Raw genomic sequence first — 21,618 nt, 5'->3', positions numbered from 1 at the left:
GCTTGCTCACCACTGAACAAAGTGGAAGCATAGTTGTCAAACAAAAGGGACCATGACACAGCGACCACTTGATGCAAATTTCGTGTTCCATACGTGCTGCACGCAGTCAATTTGAATGCAAATATGCAATGATGCGTGGCAGCTAGCTTGGTCGCATTGATATTTTAGTCACATCGCAAGATTATAGGGCGGAGTACAAGTAGCCAGTTTTTTTCCGCTAGGGAAAGGTTGGCACCATATTGTGCGTGCTTTGGCGTCGTATATGGTCCTGTTTGGTTCAGATTTTATCGACGGATTCCGCTGCCGCGCAGCAGAATCTGAATCAAAGGGCAAACCCAGCAGAATCTGATTCCAGAAATCCGTTGCTAAAATCTGAACCAAAAGCGGAAGCAGCCCAGGACGTGCTTTCCAAAATCTGATTCCGCTGTGAGCCAAAATCTGAAAAAGTTGTATCAGCTGGTTTGTCAAATGACCTGCATCTTTTTCACATCAGATTTTCCACAGCTATTTTTTCACAGCAGATTTTTCACAGCTGCTTTTAGAAATCCACAGCCGAACCAAACAGGGCCATAATGTCATGTACGCGCCAACATATGTGGTATGTGCATTTCGCCTCGTTTTGTAGAGGCCGGAAATGAGCTATCTCTATATATACGGTTGGATTATCTTGATCCATGCTATATATGGTTGAGTAAACAAAATAATTTTATTGAAAATGTGATATACACATGCGCAGAAATAATGGATACTATAGCTAGTATCTGTCGCGTGCATGCCATGGGTGGACACCACTTACTTACATGCAGGCATGCAGCCACGTACCAACACATGGAAAGTTGTTAATCTGTGATGTCTTCTGGCCGGTCGGACTCCTACCAGCCATACCAAAGAAACTCCCAAAGAGAAAACATGCATACACCACGCCACCAGCGATCTGATGTGTGGTCTTTTTCTTTTCTTTTTTTGTACTACCGGGACCTCTGAACCAATTCTCTGCAAAGTTTCAACTCAATTTTGAAGTCACGAACCAAAATCAATCAAGCAAGCAAGCAAGGCGGCGAGCCACTAGCGTGTGCATGTTCTTTTGTGTAGCGGTACACGGATGCATGAATGCATGGAGAGCTAGCTGGGAGAGTCCATGCATGGACCACTTCTTCACACACATCGCATTGCCTGCTGCTATGATACTTTAACACACTTAGAGTTAGAGTTATTTTCTAATCCATTCTAACTTAAATAAGCACCTCTCCACCAGAATAGTTGGGTTAGATGAAACTAACCCACTCTAACCCTTCATGTTTGGATACTTTTGGGTTATTTAAGCTATCAACTAACCCAAACTAGCTCTAACCCCATGATCCAAACAGGGCCACATATCACGCGCATGTATTTACCTGTGTATGTATGGGAGCGGTCGCCTGAAATCTTTTTGCGCCAAAACGATTCTATCTGAACCATTGAATCAAGATCCCACCGATCCGCAATCATCTTCCAGCTCGAACATCCGACACACCGTTTCCCTTCTTCCTCTTAGACTAGCCACAGTGGAGAGTAAGGCTGGTCATAGTGGGAGTAACTTAACAAGTAACATAGCGCATTTCAAAACAGGTTTGCTTATGTGGCATGGGGTTAATGAGGAGAGAGGTGTTTGGAGTAACATAATATGTTACTGTAACATAACGCAACCCAAAGCAAAATGAGTCTATGATGTAATAAATGCTATCATCTATGATACTACTTGTATGTTATTTTGCACTATGAAGGTAGTAACAAAGACTAGTGTCATATGCATGAATGACACTAGTCTAAGTTACTCCCCACTATGACCAGCCTAAGGCTGGTCATAGTGGGGAGTAACTTATACTAGTGTCATACATATGACACTAGTCTAAGTTACTACTTTCATAATGCAAAGTAACATAGTAGTAGTGTCATAAAAGACTTCATTAATTAGTTTGTAGACTCATCTTGTCTTGGAAAGCGCTATGTTACAGTAACATATTATGTTACCACTTTTCATTAACTACATGCCACATAAGCAAAATTTTCTCGAAGTGCGCTATGTTACTTGCTAAGTTACTCCCACTATGACTAGCCTAACATACACTAGTAACATACATATATCCCTAGACTATGTTACTACTTTCATAATGGATAGTAACTTAAGTATGGTAACATGCAAAGATTCATTTATTAGGTTATAGACTCATATTGCATTGAGACATGTGATGTTACAGTAACTAGCTAAGTTAGTACAACTACCTCTTTCCTCATTAACTCATTGCCACATAAGTAAATTTGCTGAGTTGGACTCGATGTTACTGCTGAAGTTACTCCCATTGTGACTAGTCTTACCGCCGCCGATCCAACCCGAGCGGAACTGTCTGTCTCAAAAGTCCACGGCCGATGGCGGCCTCGCCGCCCTGACCTCCCCTAGAGCTTTCCCTCTCACCCAAGGCATTCCCTCTAAGCTCTGCCACCTCTAGTTCTGACGACGGTAGTCCCCACACCCGCACCCATGAACTTCCTTACTTGCCTTAGCCGGTTGCGGCTGGACGAGGCCGCTGGCGTCCCGGGGCCTCGCTTTGCTCGACCTAATGCCGCCATTGGCAGCTAGGTGCTCCGCCGCGCCTCAATCTTGGTTCCCAGACGAAATCGACCGAAGCACATTCGAAATTCAGGTAACTTATTTCCAGCAAAACTGTGCATGTATCGATGCACCACAAGGCAGTACAATCCATTGCGTGTGGCCTCGATTTCCATTTATAGAAACTCGATCCCTCTAAACCTGATTGGCCGGCCGGTGCACCTCTAGTCCAGAGTAATGCATGCGGTTTGTATCTCGCGGGTTATGTTTGTAACGAAATCCTTTGTGGCCCGAGCATTGTCTGAAGATTTAATGAGAAGATATGTTGATATGAACACTGGCAACTAGCTTGTTCGTTGTACTTCCTTCGTCACGGTTTAGAAGGCACAGTTAAATTTACATGCGTTTTCATAATAGACAAGGTTTAAGGCGCATTGCATTTATTTCTAGTAGCTAATTAGTACTTCGATATACTATTTCTATATGCATGCGTAGTGTGAATGCTATTTTTAAACCCATCCCACAACCAATAGATAACCATCTAGATCCTAGAGAATTTCCAAGCGCGCCTTCTAAACCGTGACGGAGGGAGTAGTTTACGGAAGTATTATATTTAAGAAAATTTAAGCAAATTTAGGTTGAGTGGCTAAAAGGTCTTAGGCTGGCCATAATGAGGGTAACATAAGCGGTATCATGTACTTGGGACTCGCAAATAATTAAAGAAGAGATGGATGATTATAATAACATAGGTAGATACCGTATCATAATAAATATTATGCTACTATGTGTCATGCATGACAATAAATGAGATCATCTATAATACTAATCTATGATAATATACATTACAGATTTAGTATCATACACTACTATTATATGCATGATTACTCCCCGCTATGGCCAGCCTTATATTAGTTCACAGAAGGAGTATATTTTTAATATTTTAAAGTGCCGGAGTAGCTAATTCGAGAAGCAATAAATTTCAGATATTGATTTGTGCGAGCAAGTTGTCAATGTTTCATGTCTGTATATATAAACTAATTACAGGGAACACCCACTTGTTTTTCTTTTCTTTATTCGAAGGAATAGAGGAGCTTTTCTTTAAGTTAGCTAAGAGGATCTACAGCCGGACTAGGCAAATCCCGACTCTCAAACGCTTGTGGAAACACCCGGGCATGTCCGCAGGCAGTGACCGATCAGTCCTTAAATTTGCTTATCTACATCTAGGTACCTCATAATAGAAATCTTAAATCTATACAAAAGCATGCAAAGAAAAAAATATATGTACTACATAGATCAACTATCCTAGTCCTTGTAAAAAATGTCCACTATCTCCAAGCCAGGCTCCGGGTACATGGGCGGCAGCCGCAGCGCTGGCTCCTGCGGCTCCTCTGCATCCGCCTCCGCATCCATCTCCGCTTCGACCTCGTCGAAGAGTGCGTTGGTCGCCGCCCGTTCCTGTCGGATGAAGCGCCGATTGACCTCCACCTCATCCTGCATGGACTCCAGGATGGACTGTTGCTCCGCCGCTTGGGCGACCGCAAACGCCGCCTCCGCAGCCTCCATGTTGAAGCCCAGAGGTGGCTCCTCCTCATTCGCCTGCTTCTCCTCCTCCGTCGCCACCTCCGCCCCCCTCCATCGAAGCCAGCTGCTACTCCTCTCCCTCCTCCTCCTTCGCCTGCTTCTCCACCTCCTCATGCTGCTCTGGTGAGTACGGAGGCAGCCCGATAGAGATGCGGGCAGCACGCCTCGCCCGGATCTCCTACTTAATCAAGTCCCGACGCTCTAGAGTGAGCATAGCATAGGTGGTCTTCTCTTGGCGAACCATAATGGTGTCGGACGGCGTGGGAAGAGCATTGGAACGAGAGAGAGGAGGTGGATGGGTTAGAGTTGGGGACGCATGCTGTCTTAAAAATAGCTGAATTTGGCATCAAGCAGTGAGCGGAGCGGCATCACGCGACATTCACACCGCCCATCGGACGATACCGCATGGGACCCCACTGTTAAACTGAAGTGGCGGGTGTGGGCGCCCCCACATTCTGCCCATATTTGGGCTAGATATGGGGATGTCGGTCAGCTCGGACATTTGAGACCCGTTTGAGATGCCCGTTGGATCGCATTTTCGTGACTAGTCAGTGATCAGGCCGTCCACCAGGTCATTTGAGGCGGGTTTGGGGCCCGGCTATAGATGCTCTAAGGAGGCCTGATCAATTACTGATGTCATGGGCCTAGTTGGGCCGCAGGATCCTTCTAGTTTATCATTTTTTACCTTCAGATCGCCAAAAAAAAACATTACTTAAACAAGAACATAATCGTATTTTTCCGTCTGTTCTCGCAACTTCGGGTACTCGATGACCATAACCAATTTGAGGAGGGCGGTAAGACTTGTTGACACTAATCACTTCAACCTCTAAAAGGCTCAGAGGTTGCCAAGCTGGTCGTTTTTCTTGGGAGCGGCAGATCTCGCCTCAAGCACGCCCTAGTTTATTCAGAAACATTATTTAATTACTTTTATTTAGATTTTTCAAGTAGAAACATAGTTTATTCAAAATTTCACAAAACGTTAATCCTCATTAAAAAATATTCATGCAGTTTAAAAAATGTCCGTGCAAGTTTTAAAATGTTAATAGAATTCAAAACAAATATTCATGATATTTAAAAGGTGTCCGTGTATTTGAATAATATGTTGTGAAATTTATAAAAATGTTAATACAATGTAAAAATGCTCATGACACTGAAAAGATGTCCGTGTATTTCAAAATTATGTTCTGACATTTTTAAATTGTTAATACAATGTAAAACAAATGTTTAAATACTTTAGAAAGAAATGTCGTGTACCATTCCGAAAAATGTTTATGAAATGTAAAAAAATCGCATGGTTTAGTAACATGTTTGTACCATTAAGAAATACGTTTGTTTAGTTTTAAAAAATGCTTCATTTTTCTTCCGTCCTAGCTAGCTTTCCCATCTTGTCGTCTCCCGACTGGGCCGATGGAGCAACCACGGACTGAGCTGAAACCACACAATCATACTTGAAATTGAAACTAGGGTTCGATCACCAGATCTGTCCAGTGAGAAAGGCTGCGCACGCCCCAAGTCTAGCACGCAAAAGACAAAAACAGAACAAAACACCTCTGGTCCACCGGTGGTGCATTCAGCGAATCGCAGAGAACCTAGCTCGTCGCACGGCTTCACACCTGGCCCCGTCCCGGCGCATTCCAAAAGCTAAAGCTAAAGAGGCTCCACGTACAGGCCCGATCAAACGAGCACGGCGAGAAACTGGCCGAGACAGGACCTCGCCATTGTCCCAGTCGAAGATGCAACGACGTTCCACAGCATCCCGGACTAATTCCCCCCAGATGGAGCCGCCGCTGCTTAGTGTCGCCGCGTTGCCTAGGATCCAGAGGCAGTGCCTGCAACCACGGCAATCGAGGGGACATATATCAGCTGGTCGTTCCAGTTAAAATGCATTACAACATACTAGTTTCAAATAGCGGTTTGAGTAGGGTGCCAGTAAATGATAGACTATAGAATCGCAATAGCTTGACAGACAATACTTGCTGCCCGATCTGCGAACGACAGTGTCTTCGCGTTCAAATCTCGTGCATGCACGCTCGCTGTAGCACTGCCATGTAGGATCAGGCACAACAAGTAGGGCGCAGTTTTATCGTGTGTATAGCAGCACTATAGGATTCATGTACAATTGTGCGAAAAAGTTCAGAAATAGACGGCTATAGCCTCGTTACTAGCAGTCTTCCGCTATTTGGCTTAGCCCTCTATTTAATGCAATGATTAGACGTTCAGCTATAGCCCGTGCGTGCGTACCTTGCCCTCGTCAAGGCAACGTTGGCACGTCGCCGGTTCGACAGGAAGCCGCCGGAGCCGGTGCGATTGGACCTCACAGTGGAGAGGATGATCACGTCTTCTTCGCTGCCCTGGAACCCATCCACGGTGTTGACGCGAAGAACCAGGGGGCGCATCTCCTTCACATCCCCTATCTCCCCCTTAATCGCCTCCACCTGAGCGCTGTATGGGCATATGACGCCCACGCTAACCACCTGCCCGGTTCTGATACAAGCTGCACGGCAAACACCATGACATGAGTTCGAGGTGCATATATAGTTCAGCACTAACATCAAATCATACATTCGATGAAATGTTGAATAATATAATAAAGATGGTTGTTCAATGGAGAGGCCGGGGTCATCCTTCTTTCAGAAAAAAACGAAATGTCGTTCAGGGGGCCTCCAGGCCACACATACGCACCTTTCTTGAGACTGTGCAGTATTTGCATGATGGCGGCCACCTCGGACATGTTCGTCTTGCTGCGGCCGCGGTCTTCCACACCGTTGATGTTGATAAACGAGTATGGCCCGAACATTGCACCAGGAAGGTAACTACGTTGGTGCTTCGTCTCCGACACATTGGGGCCATTCAAGATTTGCCTGTCGTAGAAGCTCAAGTTGGGGAAGATGCTTATGGAAGGGTGCATCCTGTACTGCATGTTGAGGAGGTGCTTCTTGTGTCCAAGTAAACCCATTCTCTCAAACAGACTCCTACCCAGCAACGCCTTATCTGAAACCTGCAAGAAATGCCACAAATGTAGATGCAATTCAAAAGAAAGTACTAAAGGTTAGTTCAACCTCTTAGTACAAAACCGCAACATTTATTTTGGATCAGAGGGAGTAGTATATGAAAGGTATATATGGACCTTGCTTTGGACCATAGCTGGCAGTTGGCGCTCGTCACCGATAAGAACCACATGTTTCAGTCCGGAGACTTGCAATGGGACGAGGGATTCACATTCCTTGAGCTGTGCAGCCTCGTCGATCAGAAGCAGATCCATCTTCTCCCCCTCCAGCTTGACCGAGCCAGACACGGTGCAGAAAATGATTGATGCGCTTTGGATGCAAAAGTTCTTGATCTTCCATAACTCTATCGTCACAGGAAGGTTCAGCTCCCGCAACAGCTCTCTCGTAACGTCTAGAATTGCTGGCATTGTCTCCCTCATGGTTCCAACTGTTTGTTGCGAGTAGTAACCCATTATTAAACCATGACATTGCCGTTTCAGCTGTCTCGATGACGTGGAGACTTGTTTCTGAACGCCCGGCAGCTTGCTGAAGTCGCAGAGCATCTTGCTGAGCAAAGCAATGTTGTTGTAGTTCTTCTCCAGAGTTGACACATGAGACATGATTGTCTTCAAACACTTGCTAAGCTCATCGAAGATCCGGTGGAACTGTGACGTGGGGAAGGAGTGGTACTTGAGTTCTACTGGTTCTGTGCCATCCTCCGGCTTGATCATGGCTATTTCGTCGCACAGAAACGCTTCCAGTGAAAGAAGACACCGCCTCCAACCTGTCCCCGGCGAGAAGCACTCTGTTAGCAGCTTCACACGAGTGTCCAGGAAGATGTGGTCGAGATCGTCGCCGATGTGCATACGTTGCCTGTTGCCGAACAGCAGCAGATCGCCGTGGCCCGTTCCAGCGCAGGCATCGGGGTCGGGGTGTTGCCTTCTCAGCGCCAGGAGGCGCGACGCCACCTGGCAGACGGCAGTGTTGGTCGGCGCGCACGTCAGGACCCGCCATTTCATCTTCATCGCCGACAGCAGCAGCACGGTGGTGGTCTTGGTTTTGCCCGTGCCAGGCGGCCCCCAGATGACGCTAACCTTGCTGCTCACGCCACCACCGGTACCGCCACGCTGCACCACAGACACACAGCTAAGTATGGCGTCAGTCTGGGACTCGTTGAGCCCGAAGCAGACAGCCTGCTGCCCGATACGGATAGCGGCACGTCGGTGCCGCCGGTCAGGGAAGTGCTCTGTCTCAAGATGGAAAATCAGTCGTCCGATGAGAAAATCTCAAAATCATACTCCTAGAAATGATTCAACGAAGCGATCAGCAAACCAAATCTTACCAGCTGCTCCACATAGTATTTTTACTTGCACATGTTTAAAGTTATGTTTTACCTGTGAATGAGAAAAGTTCACTTCTACACAGTATTTTTGCTTCTCTCTTTATGTGTACTTTTCTAAGTAATATTGTAACTTTTTTATCTTCGGGTAGTAAAATTCTCTGACAATATGATAAGAAGATTAGTGATAAAAATATTTTTCGTATAGTATATCCAATTATAAGTGATGTAATGGTTCATGCACTAGCTGATTCATTGTTTTGGTGACTTCAGGTTTGGAGTTAGGAAAAAGGACAAGGTTCACAAGTACATGATGCAATGGAGATGTCCATCAGAAATATGCATGCTTACCCATAAGTGGTTCAAACTTATGTGTACATTACTTGAGTTAATGACTTTTCCACTGATTGACCAGTTATAAACTTGGCTTGTAAATTTTGTAAGACTCAACTATACTAACTTTTTCCGAAAAATAGACTGCACCACATGATCTTAGGAGATTCCTTCAGAGTAAGGCACATTAGTAGATTATCCATTGTTCTTAGGAGATACCTTCAGTTAGGAAGAACCACAAGATTTTCTTTCAAACGTCTTAAAATTAAGCATTTCTCTTTCTCACAAAACATTTCATCATCATTGTTTCAAGACCATAGATGCCTCTTCAGGCAGAGAACACCAATATATGTGTATTAATGCCGTATAGTAACTCATCAAAATGATTTACTATCTGGAAATTTTGATAGACCATTGAAGAAAACTACAAATTGGTATGTCTTTTATAGACCGTAGTGTGCTATTGGTTTAAGAATATAGATAAATTTAATTCCAAAAAAAATGTATGGAATCACCGGCATGTATATTGGTTTTTAAGAAAAAACTTCAGTTCAAATCTATTTACATACATAATTTCATAGTTTCAACTGAAGAACTTCTACCATTCGGCACTTCATTTACCTTCAAAGCATAGGATCTGGTTAATGAATTTGTGGTAACACTACAAGAAAATGTAGTATTAGCGACCACACCTATTGTTACCAAGCATTTTGGTGCCTATAGATATACTAATTGCAACCAGTTTAGTACAAACTCGGTTACTATAGTCAGCTGTCACGAATGGGTACTATTCGATCATGTGAGTACTTATAGCAACCAGGGAGGAAATTGAAAAAAAGCCAATCGGCTCCGCTCCAGGGCATCCATCCATCCCCACGCTCGAAGAAAACAGAGGCGAGGCAGAGCTCTTTCCTGGCGGCGGCCGACGGCAAGGCGACTCGCCCCAAATCCCCAAATCAAATCGTCCCTGGCGGCAGCCGACGGCCACGGCGGGTCCTTGCGGAGGGGGCGGCAGAAGGCGGAGGGGGCGGCGGAAGGCGGAGGGCGCGTTCCTTGCGGCAGCGGCGGCCGTGTCCCTTGCAGCGGTGGTGGCAGCGCGGCTGCGTGGGGGGAGGGGACGCAGGAGTGGCCGCGATAGCAGACAGGCGCCCGCCGCGTGGTCAACGTACCTAGGCTGCTGCAACAGGCGCCTAGGGTTCCTTCTTCCCCAACCAGCTCTGAAGGAGACGCCCAAGCTCGCGAGATCTCGCTCTCACAGGCTTCAACCCGTAAGAATGATCTCCCCTTTGTCCTTGCCTCCTTCCCAGTGTCTCTCCATTAATTTGCTTGGAGTACTTGATGGCTAAATCATGCACTTCAAGTGTTTGTGGAAATGTGGAAGTAAAATATACATGTAGCATTTACTTTGTAATTTGAAAACTGGCTTGGCCTATGATGTAGAGTTCGGTTTTGTGATTTGAATATAATGTTTATAGCATTAGGACTTGTAGTATAATGTTTTCCAAGGATATACTGTTCTATGAAGGCTGTCTTTGTATAATGTTGTAGTAGAATGTTTGAAGACTGTCCTTGTATACAATTCTAGTACAACATTATTGTTGGAAATATGCCCTAGAGGCAATAATAAAAGCATTATTATTATATTTCCTTATTCATGATAATTGTCTTTATTCATGCTATAATTGTGTTATCCGGAAATCGTAATACATGTGTGGATAATAGACACCAATATGTCCCTAGTAAGCCTCTAGTTGACTAGCTCGTTGATCAACAGATAGTCATGGTTTCCTGACTATGGACATTGGATGTCATTGATAACGAGATCACATCATTAGGAGAATGATGTGATGGACAAGACCCAATCCTAAACATAGCACAAGATCGTATAGTTCGTTTGCTAGAGTTTTTCCAATGTCAAGTATCTTTTCCTTAGACCATGAGATCGTGTAACTCCCGGATACCGTAGGAGTGCTTTGGGTATACCAAACGTCACAACGTAACTGGGTGACTATAAAGGTAGACTACGGGTATCTCCGAAAGTGTCTGTTGGGTTGACATGGATCAAGACTGGGATTTGTCACTCCGTATGACGGAGAGGTATCACTGGGCCCACTCGGTAATGCATCATCATAATGAGCTCAAAGTGACCAAGTGTCTGGTCACGGGATCATGCATTACGGTACGAGTAAAGTGACTTGCTGGTAACGAGATTGAACGAGGTATTGGGATACCGACGATCGAATCTCGGGTAAGTAACATATCGATTGACAAAGGGAATTGCATACGGGGTTGATTGAATCCTCGACATCGTGGTTCATCCGATGAGATCATCGTGGAGCATGTGGGAGCCAACATGGGTATCCAGATCCCGCTGTTGGTTATTGACCGGAGAGTCGTCTCGGTCATGTCTGCTTGTCTCCCGAACCCGTAGGGTCTACACACTTAAGGTTCGGTGACGCTAGGGTTATGAAGATATGTATATGCAGTAACCCGAATGTTTTTCGGAGTCCCGGATGAGATCCCGGACGTCACGAGAAGTTCCGGAATGGTCCGGAGGTAAAGAATTATATATAGGAAGTGCTGTTTCGGCCATCGGGACAAGTTTCGGGGTCACCGGTATTGTACCGAGACCACCGGAAGGGCCCCGGGGGTCCACCGGATGGGGCCACCCATCCCGGGGGGCCCCATGGGCTGAAGTGGGAGGGAACCCAGCCCAAAGTGGGCTGGGGCGCCACTCCCCTAGGGCCCATGCGGCTAGGGTTGAGGGGAAACCCTAAAGGGGGCGCCCCCTTGCTTGGGGGGCAAGCCCCCCACCCTTGGCCGCGGCCCCCCCTAGTAGATTCCATCTACTAGGGCCGGCGCCCCCCTAGCACCCCTATATATAGTGGGGGAGAGGAGGGACTTGACACACCAGCCCCTGGCACCTCCCTCTCTCCCCGTTACGTCTCTCTCTCGTAGTATAGGCGAAGCCCTGCTACTGTGACGCTGGATCTTCATCAACCTCTCCTTCCCCCTTGCTGGATCAAGAAGGAGGAGACGTCTCCCGTCCCGTACGTGTGTTGAACGCGGAGGTGCCGTCCGTTCGGCGCTTGGTCATCGGTGATTTGGATCACGTCGTGTTCGACTACATCATCACCGTTCTTTGAACGCTTCCGCACGCGATCTACAAAGGTATGTAGATGCATCCGATGACTCGTTGCTAGATGAACTCCTAGATGGATCTTGGTGAAACGAGTAGGAAAATTTTTGTTTTCTGCAACGTTCCCCAACAGTGGCATCATGAGCTAGGTCTATGCGTAGTTCTTCTTGCGCGAGTAGAACACAATTTGTTGTGGGCGTAGATTTGTCAACTTTCTTGCCGCTACTAGTCATTTCTTGCTTCAGCGGCATTGTGGGATGAAGCGGCCCGGACCAACCTTACACGTACGCTTACATGAGACCGTTTCCACCGACTAACATGCACTAGTTGCATAAGGTGGCTGGCGGGTGTCTGTCTCTCCCACTTTAGTTGGAGCGGATTCGATGAACAGGGTCCTTATGAAGGGTAAATAGAAGTTGACAAATCACGTTGTGGCTTTAACGTAGGTAAGAAGACGTTCTTGCTAGAACCCTAATTCAGCCACGTAAAACTTGCAACAACAATTAGAGGACGTCTAACTTGTTTTTGCAGCAAGTGGTTTGTGATATGATATGGCCAAAGTTGTGATGAATGATGAATGATCTATATGTGATGTATGAGATGTTCATGCTATTGTAATAGAAATCACGACTTGCATGTCGATGAGTATGACAACCGGCAGGAGCCATAGGAGTTGTCTTTATTCTTTTATATGACCTGCGTGTCATTGAGAAACGCCATGTAAGTTACTTTACTTTATTGCTAAACGCGTTAGCCATAGTAGTAGAAGTAATAGTTGGCGAGCAACTTCATGGAGACACGATGATGGAGATCATGATGATGGAGATCATGGTGTCAAGCCGGTGACAAGATGATCATGGAGCCCCAAGATGGAGATCAAAGGAGCTATGTGATATTGGCCATATCATGTCACGTTTATTATTTGATTGCATGTGATGTTTATCATGTTTTGCATCTTGTTTACTTAGAACGACGGTAGTAAATAAGATGATCCCTCATAATAATTTCAAGAAGTGTTCCCCCTAACTGTGCACCGTTGCGACAGTTTGCTGTTTCAAAACACCACGTGATGATCGGGTGTTTTATTCAGACGTTCACATACAACGGGTGTAAGACAGATTTACACATGCAAACACTTAGGTTGACTTGACAAGCCTAGCATGTACAGACATGGCCTCGGAACACAGAAGACCGAAAGGTCGAGCATGAGTCGTATAGAAGATACGATCAACATGAAGATGTTCACCGATGTTGACTAGTCCGTCTCACGTGATGATCGGACACGGCCTAGTTAACTCGGATCATGTAATACTTAGATGACTAGAGGGATGTCTAATCTAAGTGGGAGTTCATTAATAATTTGATTAGATGAACTTAATTATCATGAACTTAGTCTAAAATATTTTACAATATGTCTTGTAGATCAAATGGCCCACGTAGTCCTCAACTTCAACGCATTCCTAGAGAAAACCAAGCTGAAAGACGATGGCAGCAACTATACGGACTGGGTCCGGAACCTGAGGATCATCCTCATAGCTGCCAAGAAAGATTATGTCCTACAAGCACCGCTAGGTGAAGCTCCCGTCCCACAGAACCAAGACGTTATGAACGCTTGGCAGACACGTGTTGACGACTACTCCCTCGTTCAGTGCGGCATGCTTTACAGCTTAGAGCCGGGGCTCCAAAAGCGTTTTGAGAGACATGGAGCATATGAGATGTTCGAAGAGCTGAAAATGGTTTTTCAAGCTCATGCCCGGATCGAGAGATATGAAGTCTCCGATAAGTTCTTCAGCTGTAAGATGGAGGAAAATAGTTCTGTCAGTGAGCACATACTCACTATGTCTGGGTTACATAACCGCTTGTCTCAACTAGGGGTTAATCTCCCGGATGATGCGGTCATTGACAGAATCCTCCAGTCGCTTCCACCAAGCTACAAGAGCTTTGTGATGAACTTCAACATGCAGGGGATGCAAAAGACCATTCCTGAGTTGTTCTCAATGCTTAAATCAGCGGAGGTAGAAGTCAAGAAGGAACATCAAGTGTTGATGGTCAATAAAACCACTAAGTTCAAGAAAGGCAAGGGTAAAAAGAACTTCAAGAAGGACGGCAAGGAGGTTGCCGCGCCCGGCAAGCAAGCTGCCGGGAAGAAGCCAAAGAATGGACCCAAGCCCGAGACTGAGTGCTTTTATTGCAAGGGAAGCGGTCACTGGAAGCGGAACTGCCCTAAATACTTAGCAGACAAGAAGGCTGGCAAAACAAAAGGTATATGTGATATACATGTAATTGATATGTACCTTACTAGTGTCCGTAGTAGCTCCTGGGTATTTGATACCGGTGCAGTTGCTCACATTTGTAACTCAAAGCAGGGGCTACGGAATAAGAGGAAACTGGCAAAGGACGAGGTGACGATGCGCGTCGGAAATGGTTCCAAGGTCAATGTGATCGCCGTCGGCACGCTACCTCTATATCTACCTTCGGGATTAGTTTTAAACCTTAATAATTGTTATTTAGTGCCAGCTTTGAGCATCAACATTGTATCGGGATCTCGTTTAATTCGAGATGGCTACTCATTTAAATCCGATAATAATGGTTGTTCTATTTATATGAGAGATATGTTTTATGGTCATGCTCCTATGGTGAATGGTTTATTCTTTATGAATCTCGAACGTAATACTACACATGTTCATAGTGTGAGTACCAAAAGATGTAAGGTTGATAATGATAGTCCCACATACTTGTGGCACTGCCGCCTTGGTCACATAGGTGTCAAACGCATGAAGAAGCTCCATGACGATGGACTTTTAGAGTCTCTTGATTATGAATCATTTGACACGTGCGAACCATGCCTCATAGGTAAGATGACCAAGACTCCGTTCTCAGGAACAATGGAGCGAGCAACCAACTTATTGGAAATCATACATACTGATGTGTGCGGTCCAATGAGTGTTGAGGCTCGCGGTGGCTATCGTTATGTTCTCACGCTCACTGATGATTTAAGTAGATATGGGTATATCTACTTAATGAAACACAAGTCCGAAACCTTTGAAAAGTTCAAGGAATTTCAGAGTGAGGTTGAAAATCAACGTGACAGGAAAATCAAGTTTCTACGATCAGATTGTGGAGGAGAATACTTGAGTCACGAGTTTGGCACACACTTAAGAAAAAGTGGAATAGTTTCACAACTCACGCCGCCTGGAACACCTCAGCGTAACGGTGTGTACGAACGTCATAATCGCACTCTATTAGATATGGTGCGATCTATGATGTCTCTTACCGATTTACCGCTATCTTTTTGGGGCTATGCTTTAGAGACTTCCGCATTCACTTTAAATAGGGCTCCGTCGAAATCCGTTGAGACGACACCGTATGAATTATGGTTTAGGAAGAAACCTAAGCTGTCGTTTCTAAAAGTTTGGGGATGCGATGCTTATGTCAAGAAACTTCAACCTGAAAAGCTCGAACCCAAGTCGGAAAAATGCGTCTTCATAGGATACCCAAAAGAAACTATTGGGTACACCTTCTACCTCAGATCCGAAGGCAAGATCTTTGTTGCCAAGAATGGGTCCTTTCTAGAGAAAGAGTTTCTCTCGAAAGAAGTAAGTGGGAGGAAAGTAGAGCTTGATGAAGTATTACCTCTTGAACCGGAAAATAGCGCAACTCAAGAAAATGTTCCTGAGGTGCCTGCACCGACTAGAGAGGAAGTTAATGATAATGATCAGATACTTCTGATCAAGCTCCTACTGAAATTCGAAGGTCCACAAGGACACGTTCCGCACCAGAGTGGTATGGCAATCCTGTCTTGGAAATCATGTTGTTAGACAACGGTGAACCTTCGAACTATGAAGAAGCGATGGCGGGCCCGAATTCCGACAAATGGCTAGAAGCCATGAAATCCGAGATAGGATCCATGTATGAAAATGAAGTATGGACTTTGACTGACTTGCCTGTTGAACGGCGAGCCATAGAAAATAAATGGATCTTTAAGAAGAAGACAGATGCGGATGGTAATGTGACCATCTATAAAGCTCGACTTGTCGCTAAGGGTTATCGACAAGTTCAAGGGGTTGACTACGATGAGACTTTCTCACCGGTAGCGAAGCTAAAGTCCGTCCGAATCATGTTAGCAATTGCCGCATTCTACGATTATGAAATATGGCAAATGGACGTCAAAACAGCATTCCTTAATGGTTTCCTTAAGGAAGAAATGTATATGATGCAGCCGGAAGGTTTTGTCGATCCTAAGAATGCTGACAAGGTGTGCAAGCTCCAACGCTCGATTTATGGGCTGGTGCAAGCATCTCGGACCAGTGCGTATGAGTCGTGGAGTCTTTGTAATCAGCTATATAAAGGAGAAAAGCTACAGGGAAGCCGTGGCGGAGGGGAAAAAAAGATCAATCTGGCGTGTGTGAATGTCGCAAATTTCGAGCTAGTTTTAGCTGTAGGCCGTCGTGTGTTTTGCTTCTAAACAAATTAGCTTCCGGACGTATTTCGGTCGCTTCATCCTCGTTGTTCCCGGGCGTGCTGCGTCGTCAAGATCAAAGCTGCGCCAACAGATATAACATCTTCCCGTAAAAAATAAATAGATATAACATCTTTCACATCCCCTGGACTGCAATATTTTGTGTCAGAAAGAAAGAGATCAGGATGCCAGATAGGTGACAGCATATTACAACAATAGAATCTACTGGTATTATGATAATACTAGGATGGATTGTAAATCACCAGAGAGAAAAAGAGGCACTTATCGTGCAACTCAAGAGGTAACTCATCTAAAAACATGTTGCCCATCCAAAACCGGTGCCCGATTCTCCTCCACAGGCTGTTGGGCTTGATGGCCGGACCGGGAATATATGATTTCAATTGCCTGGCAGAGAAGGAACATGATCAAGGTGCTCTGATTTAGGTATTATAGGTTCAAAGTTGTTAGTGTTGCATTATACTAATAGTGAATTTGGGTACTTTTAAATACATCATTATGTTGCTGCAATTAAGAATGTAAATGCCTTTCATTTCTTGTATTATTAATGCAGGAAGAAATGTTGCAGAAGCAAAAGGAACCCATAGAGGAGGGTGAAGTACCTTTAACAGAGCAACAGATTTGCGAGCATGTGCTTGGTAAGGCATATGGTTACATCAGAGGTCGGGGTCATGGACCAAAACCAAATAGAAGGGCTTACTCAAGCGCATCAAGCTCAACTCAGCATGTAGTGGAAGAATTGGCCTCTACAAAGGAGATTGTTGCTACACAACAAACTCAAATTGAGGCTCAACAATCTCAACTTGAAGCTCAACAGAAGAAGATCGATTGGCTACAAAGTGTCGTGTCTAACTTGGTTGGCATTTCACCTCCTATGGACGGCACTACTGCAACAGGGCTAGGTTTCACAACTGAGCGGCCAATGCCATCTGACGGAATAGGTATGCAACACATCAATCTCAACTATTTTTGTCATTTTTATTCACTGAAAATATATGTAGCATATTGCTTTTGTTAAAGCATTCCAATTTCTGACACAGGTTCGCTGATGTCTAACACTGTACAAAGGATGTCAAGTTTTCCAAGATCATTTGCAAGGTAATGTTATTTTTCCCATGCTCTGGTACTTTAGATGATGCCTCCTACACCTGCAGCTTGCTTAGATATAACAGTGTACTTGGTATCAAGATCTTCTAATCACGATAGTTCTTGCTAATAATTCTGTAACGGAAAATGAAGATACTCATCATGAATATATGGACTTACAAATTCCAATGTATAGCTAGTAATACATGTATACATTTTCAACAGTCATTTGAGGCCAGGATATAGACCTACTCCAACTTCTTCTTCTGATGGAAATGGTATGATCAGTTTGCCTCTGCTTCAAACAATCAAAATACTATGTGATTTGGCAAATTTCTTCATGATCTTAATCTTGATGGTCCAAATTTGTGAATCACAGGCTCTCTGGTGTCGGATGGAGGGTCTAGGTATTCATGATCAGTGCTACCTTCATGTTATGTTGGTTAGTTGCGTTTGTCTACCATCCTTTTCATTTTTCTACTGACATACACAAAGAAATTATAGATTTGGTGGAAAACCAGTAGCTAACGGCAAGTTGATGATTTTCAAGGATCCTTTATAGATTTCTTGTGTTCTCGGTCGTGGCTGATTGTAGATTTTTGTGGTGAAACTTTGGCTGCTGACATGATGGTATTGTGGTTTAGAGACACCACGCCATTATGTCTAGCGTTAAAATGGATACTTTCTTTTTGCGGGTAGAAACAAACAGATTCTACCCAAGTAATCAGTGTATGTGTTAACCTTTAGATTGACTGGATTAAGACTTGAGTCCAGTAGGAAAGTGAAACAAATACGAGTAGATAACAGAAAATATCTAACGAATGATCTTCAGTGGTGCCATCTCTGACGATTTGGCTGATATTTTTAGGGTTGTGCCACTAGATGAAACTTTGGCTGCAGAAATGGTGGCGTTGTAACATGAAGAAAATAGCTACATATTTCTATGCCTGTTATCATCCACAAATGAGCTTTCATAACTGAGACTGGTAGTAGAAATTAAAAGTAGGTAGGTGGCGCACTTTCCTGTGTATGTGTGTAGTTTTTCTTCCTGTCGATGTTGTTGAGCTTCTGAGCTATGGCAAAGCTGATCAAGTGACTGGCAATTTGGTTTCTCCAGCTTAGTTTGTTGGCATGCTTGCAGTCTTTCTGATGTTTCTCATGTCTGATGTTGTTAATGAGATAACATGTGCTCTGGCCACCATTATATAGGAGATGACCTTGGAGGAGGAGCGGAAAGCAATACTCGAGCTAAAGACTGAGAAGAGAAAACTATTGCCTCTGCATTTCTTGCACATCTAGTAGACTATGTTGGATCTAAAGAAAATTCAGTGTACAAATGCTAAATGTAATGTTTGGATCATATTGGGGTTTACTGATTGGATCATATGTTCAGATCAGTACTAAAGATGGTACTGTACTTTGCAAATGCTAGAGTGGTATTTCCTACTTGCGAAACAAAATTCAGATTAGCATGTAATGTTTGGATCTTAAGTGTACAAATGTTGATTATGAACTTCTTATTGTCAAATGTCTAAAATTCTGAGATTTCTTGCATACTGTTAATGTCAGCGTGTGACAATATATTGTACCTATGATATAGTTGCTTTCTCATGCCTGTAGTTACCAAGGTTTACAATCTTTTGGTTACAAAAGATGTCTAGTCTCCAACATGTAGCTGGTCTCTACATTCTTTTAGTCACCAAGCCTTGGCTGGTCACTTGATATCTCTAGCCACTAACCATGTACATGGTGGCTGTACATTTTTAGCAACCAAGTCGTCCATGGTCTCTAGATATCATTAGTCACCAAGTCTCCCTTGGTCGCTAGATGCCATTAGTCATCAGATTTGGTTGGTAGCTATTGGTATGACATTTAGTGACCAGGGTTCTCAATGTTGGTCGCTCAATATCTATAGCGACTAGACTATAGCCACCGCGAAGCAACCAAGTAGTGTTGGTACCAGTAGACCACCAGCGACCAATTTTGTACTTTTAGCAACCGATCACCTTGGTGGCTAAAACTCATATCTCTAGTAGTGTAAATAAGATATGTGAAATCACTTTACTTAGTAGAAATGTATTGGAACCAATATGGAACAAGAAAAGGATAGTAGCTCGACTTATATTTCTATAAGTACAATATTCAGTTCATATTACTGTCTGTACCTTCTTTCAGCAATTCAATTTTACGGTCCCTTTAGAAAAAGTATTTATACTGATTTGATACTTCGGGGTTTCTCTAAACTTTCAGTTATGTATTATCTCCTGAGAAGATGTTGCAGATACTGAGCTATATAGTATATAAGATCGTATAATTTGATGTGTTGTGGTACTTGAGTTATAAGCATGTGAGGCATGTAGGCTTTAAGTACAAGTAGGTACAACTTTTGGTCATAGCTTTATTTTTCACTTCAGACAAACATGCATCAAGTATTCGATAAGCTAGAAAACTTTTGTGGTATAGTCATACAAGTTTGTAATTCCTTCTAAATCAAACTGTCTTCAAGCCAAACCTGGTATACTGAATGAACACCTTTAAGTAAGTGAATGCATTGTATTGCTACTTATTAAATCATTCGGTTGCACTAAAAAAATACATGTCCCATATTTCGACAACAAAATAAAGGCTCAATATGAAATTAAATTTATTGACGATATTATGTGATTGAGTTGTCACAAAGTTTACAATGATTGACAACTACACTTATTATTTTTTGATATATAAAACATTTAAAAAATATAAATAAGTACTTAAGGTCTAGCCCGCGGAACTTTGTTACTTACTACTAGAAAGTAGAAACGATTGAACGAAAGGATATGAGAACCAAAGAAGCTTACCAGCTGCATGGAGGAGTCTTCCGCTTCCCCCGCGATAGCCTTGAGAACGGAGTCGTCTCTCTTGACGGAAGAGTTGGCTCGGTAGCGGAGGCACCGCCAGATGCGTTGGTAGGGTATGAAGCTGAGCAAGCTAACAACGAACGCGTAGCTGTTGACGTAACCGTCTACTATATGGGAAGCTCTGACCACGAAGCTGCTGCTCTCGTCGTGGACTTTGAGGACCTGTGCAAGGCAGTAGGAGGCGCCATCCTTGCTGCTGGCAAGGTCGGACGGTCGAAGCAGCGCCGAGAGCACGACGATGTCGCTCATGAATGGAGGGCAAGCTCCACGGATGGTCACGCGATACAGTGGGGGCCTTGGCACGCCCATTGGCATGCGGAAGTACAACGGCTGTATCTCCTGCACGGGCTTGGGGCGGTTGGTCTGTGCGTCCAGCAGGTTGGACCTCATCTCTGCTCGGATTTCTTCCAGCAGCGGGGCCTTGAATGAATCCAGGTAGCTCCTCAGGCCCAAGAACCTGTCTGGTATCCGGCTCACCTGTGGAAGAAATCACGCACCATCACCATGCAACGCATGCTGGTCAAGTACATACTCTGCTGCTTGCTCTCTGGGAAGAAGGATTCGACTTGGAATTACCTTGTCCCTGAAGAGGTCCTGGTTGACGACGTCCTGGATGGACCAAGAGAGGATGAGGTTGGCGAGGTCCTCATCGTCCTGCTCCTGCCCCTGCCTCTCCCCACCTTTCTTCTCCATCTTTTCTTGGCGACCCAGATCTGCCGAGTGAGGTGTAATCATTTTCTTCACTGTGAATCTGAATGAATATGAGCTGGTTCTCGGTACGCCAACTAGTATATTGATTGATCATGCATGGTTTGCCGTGCATGCAGCCACCAATCGCATGGCCTGCCCAAGATACTGCGCAGCACGCGTGTGATCTCGTCTCTTGGGGTTTCGAGGACCAAGAGGCTGCTGGGCTTCCGCTCTTGTTTGATGCCACGTGAAGATACTTTAGCCAACTGCCATTGATCTGATGTGCTGTAGTGGTAGGAGTAGCACACCCGATGATCAGCCACCAACTCTACCAGTTAAGTACTAATCCCTCCGTTTCACATGTACATCCAGTCATCCACAATACTTTAGCCAAATTGCATATAAATTTTGTCTTAAGCATGCACGTACACGATCAAGAATGGCAACTGTGCGTATGTTAATTGATTATAATTATGAAGCACGCACGTATGCAAAGTGTATT

The 21,618-nt window shown here is 44.4% G+C and overlaps 1 pseudogene; it reads right to left on the bottom strand.

The window, feature by feature from the left end:
- Nucleotides 1-5,003: 5,003 nt before the first annotated feature.
- LOC125519576 lies at nt 5,004-21,119 on the bottom strand (annotated as a pseudogene).
- Nucleotides 21,120-21,618: the final 499 nt, after the last annotated feature.

This window comes from Triticum urartu, chromosome 7 (genome assembly GCF_003073215.2).
Source record: "Triticum urartu cultivar G1812 chromosome 7, Tu2.1, whole genome shotgun sequence".
NCBI lineage: Eukaryota > Viridiplantae > Streptophyta > Magnoliopsida > Poales > Poaceae > Triticum > Triticum urartu.
This window is presented reverse-complemented; position numbering and strand designations above follow the sequence as displayed.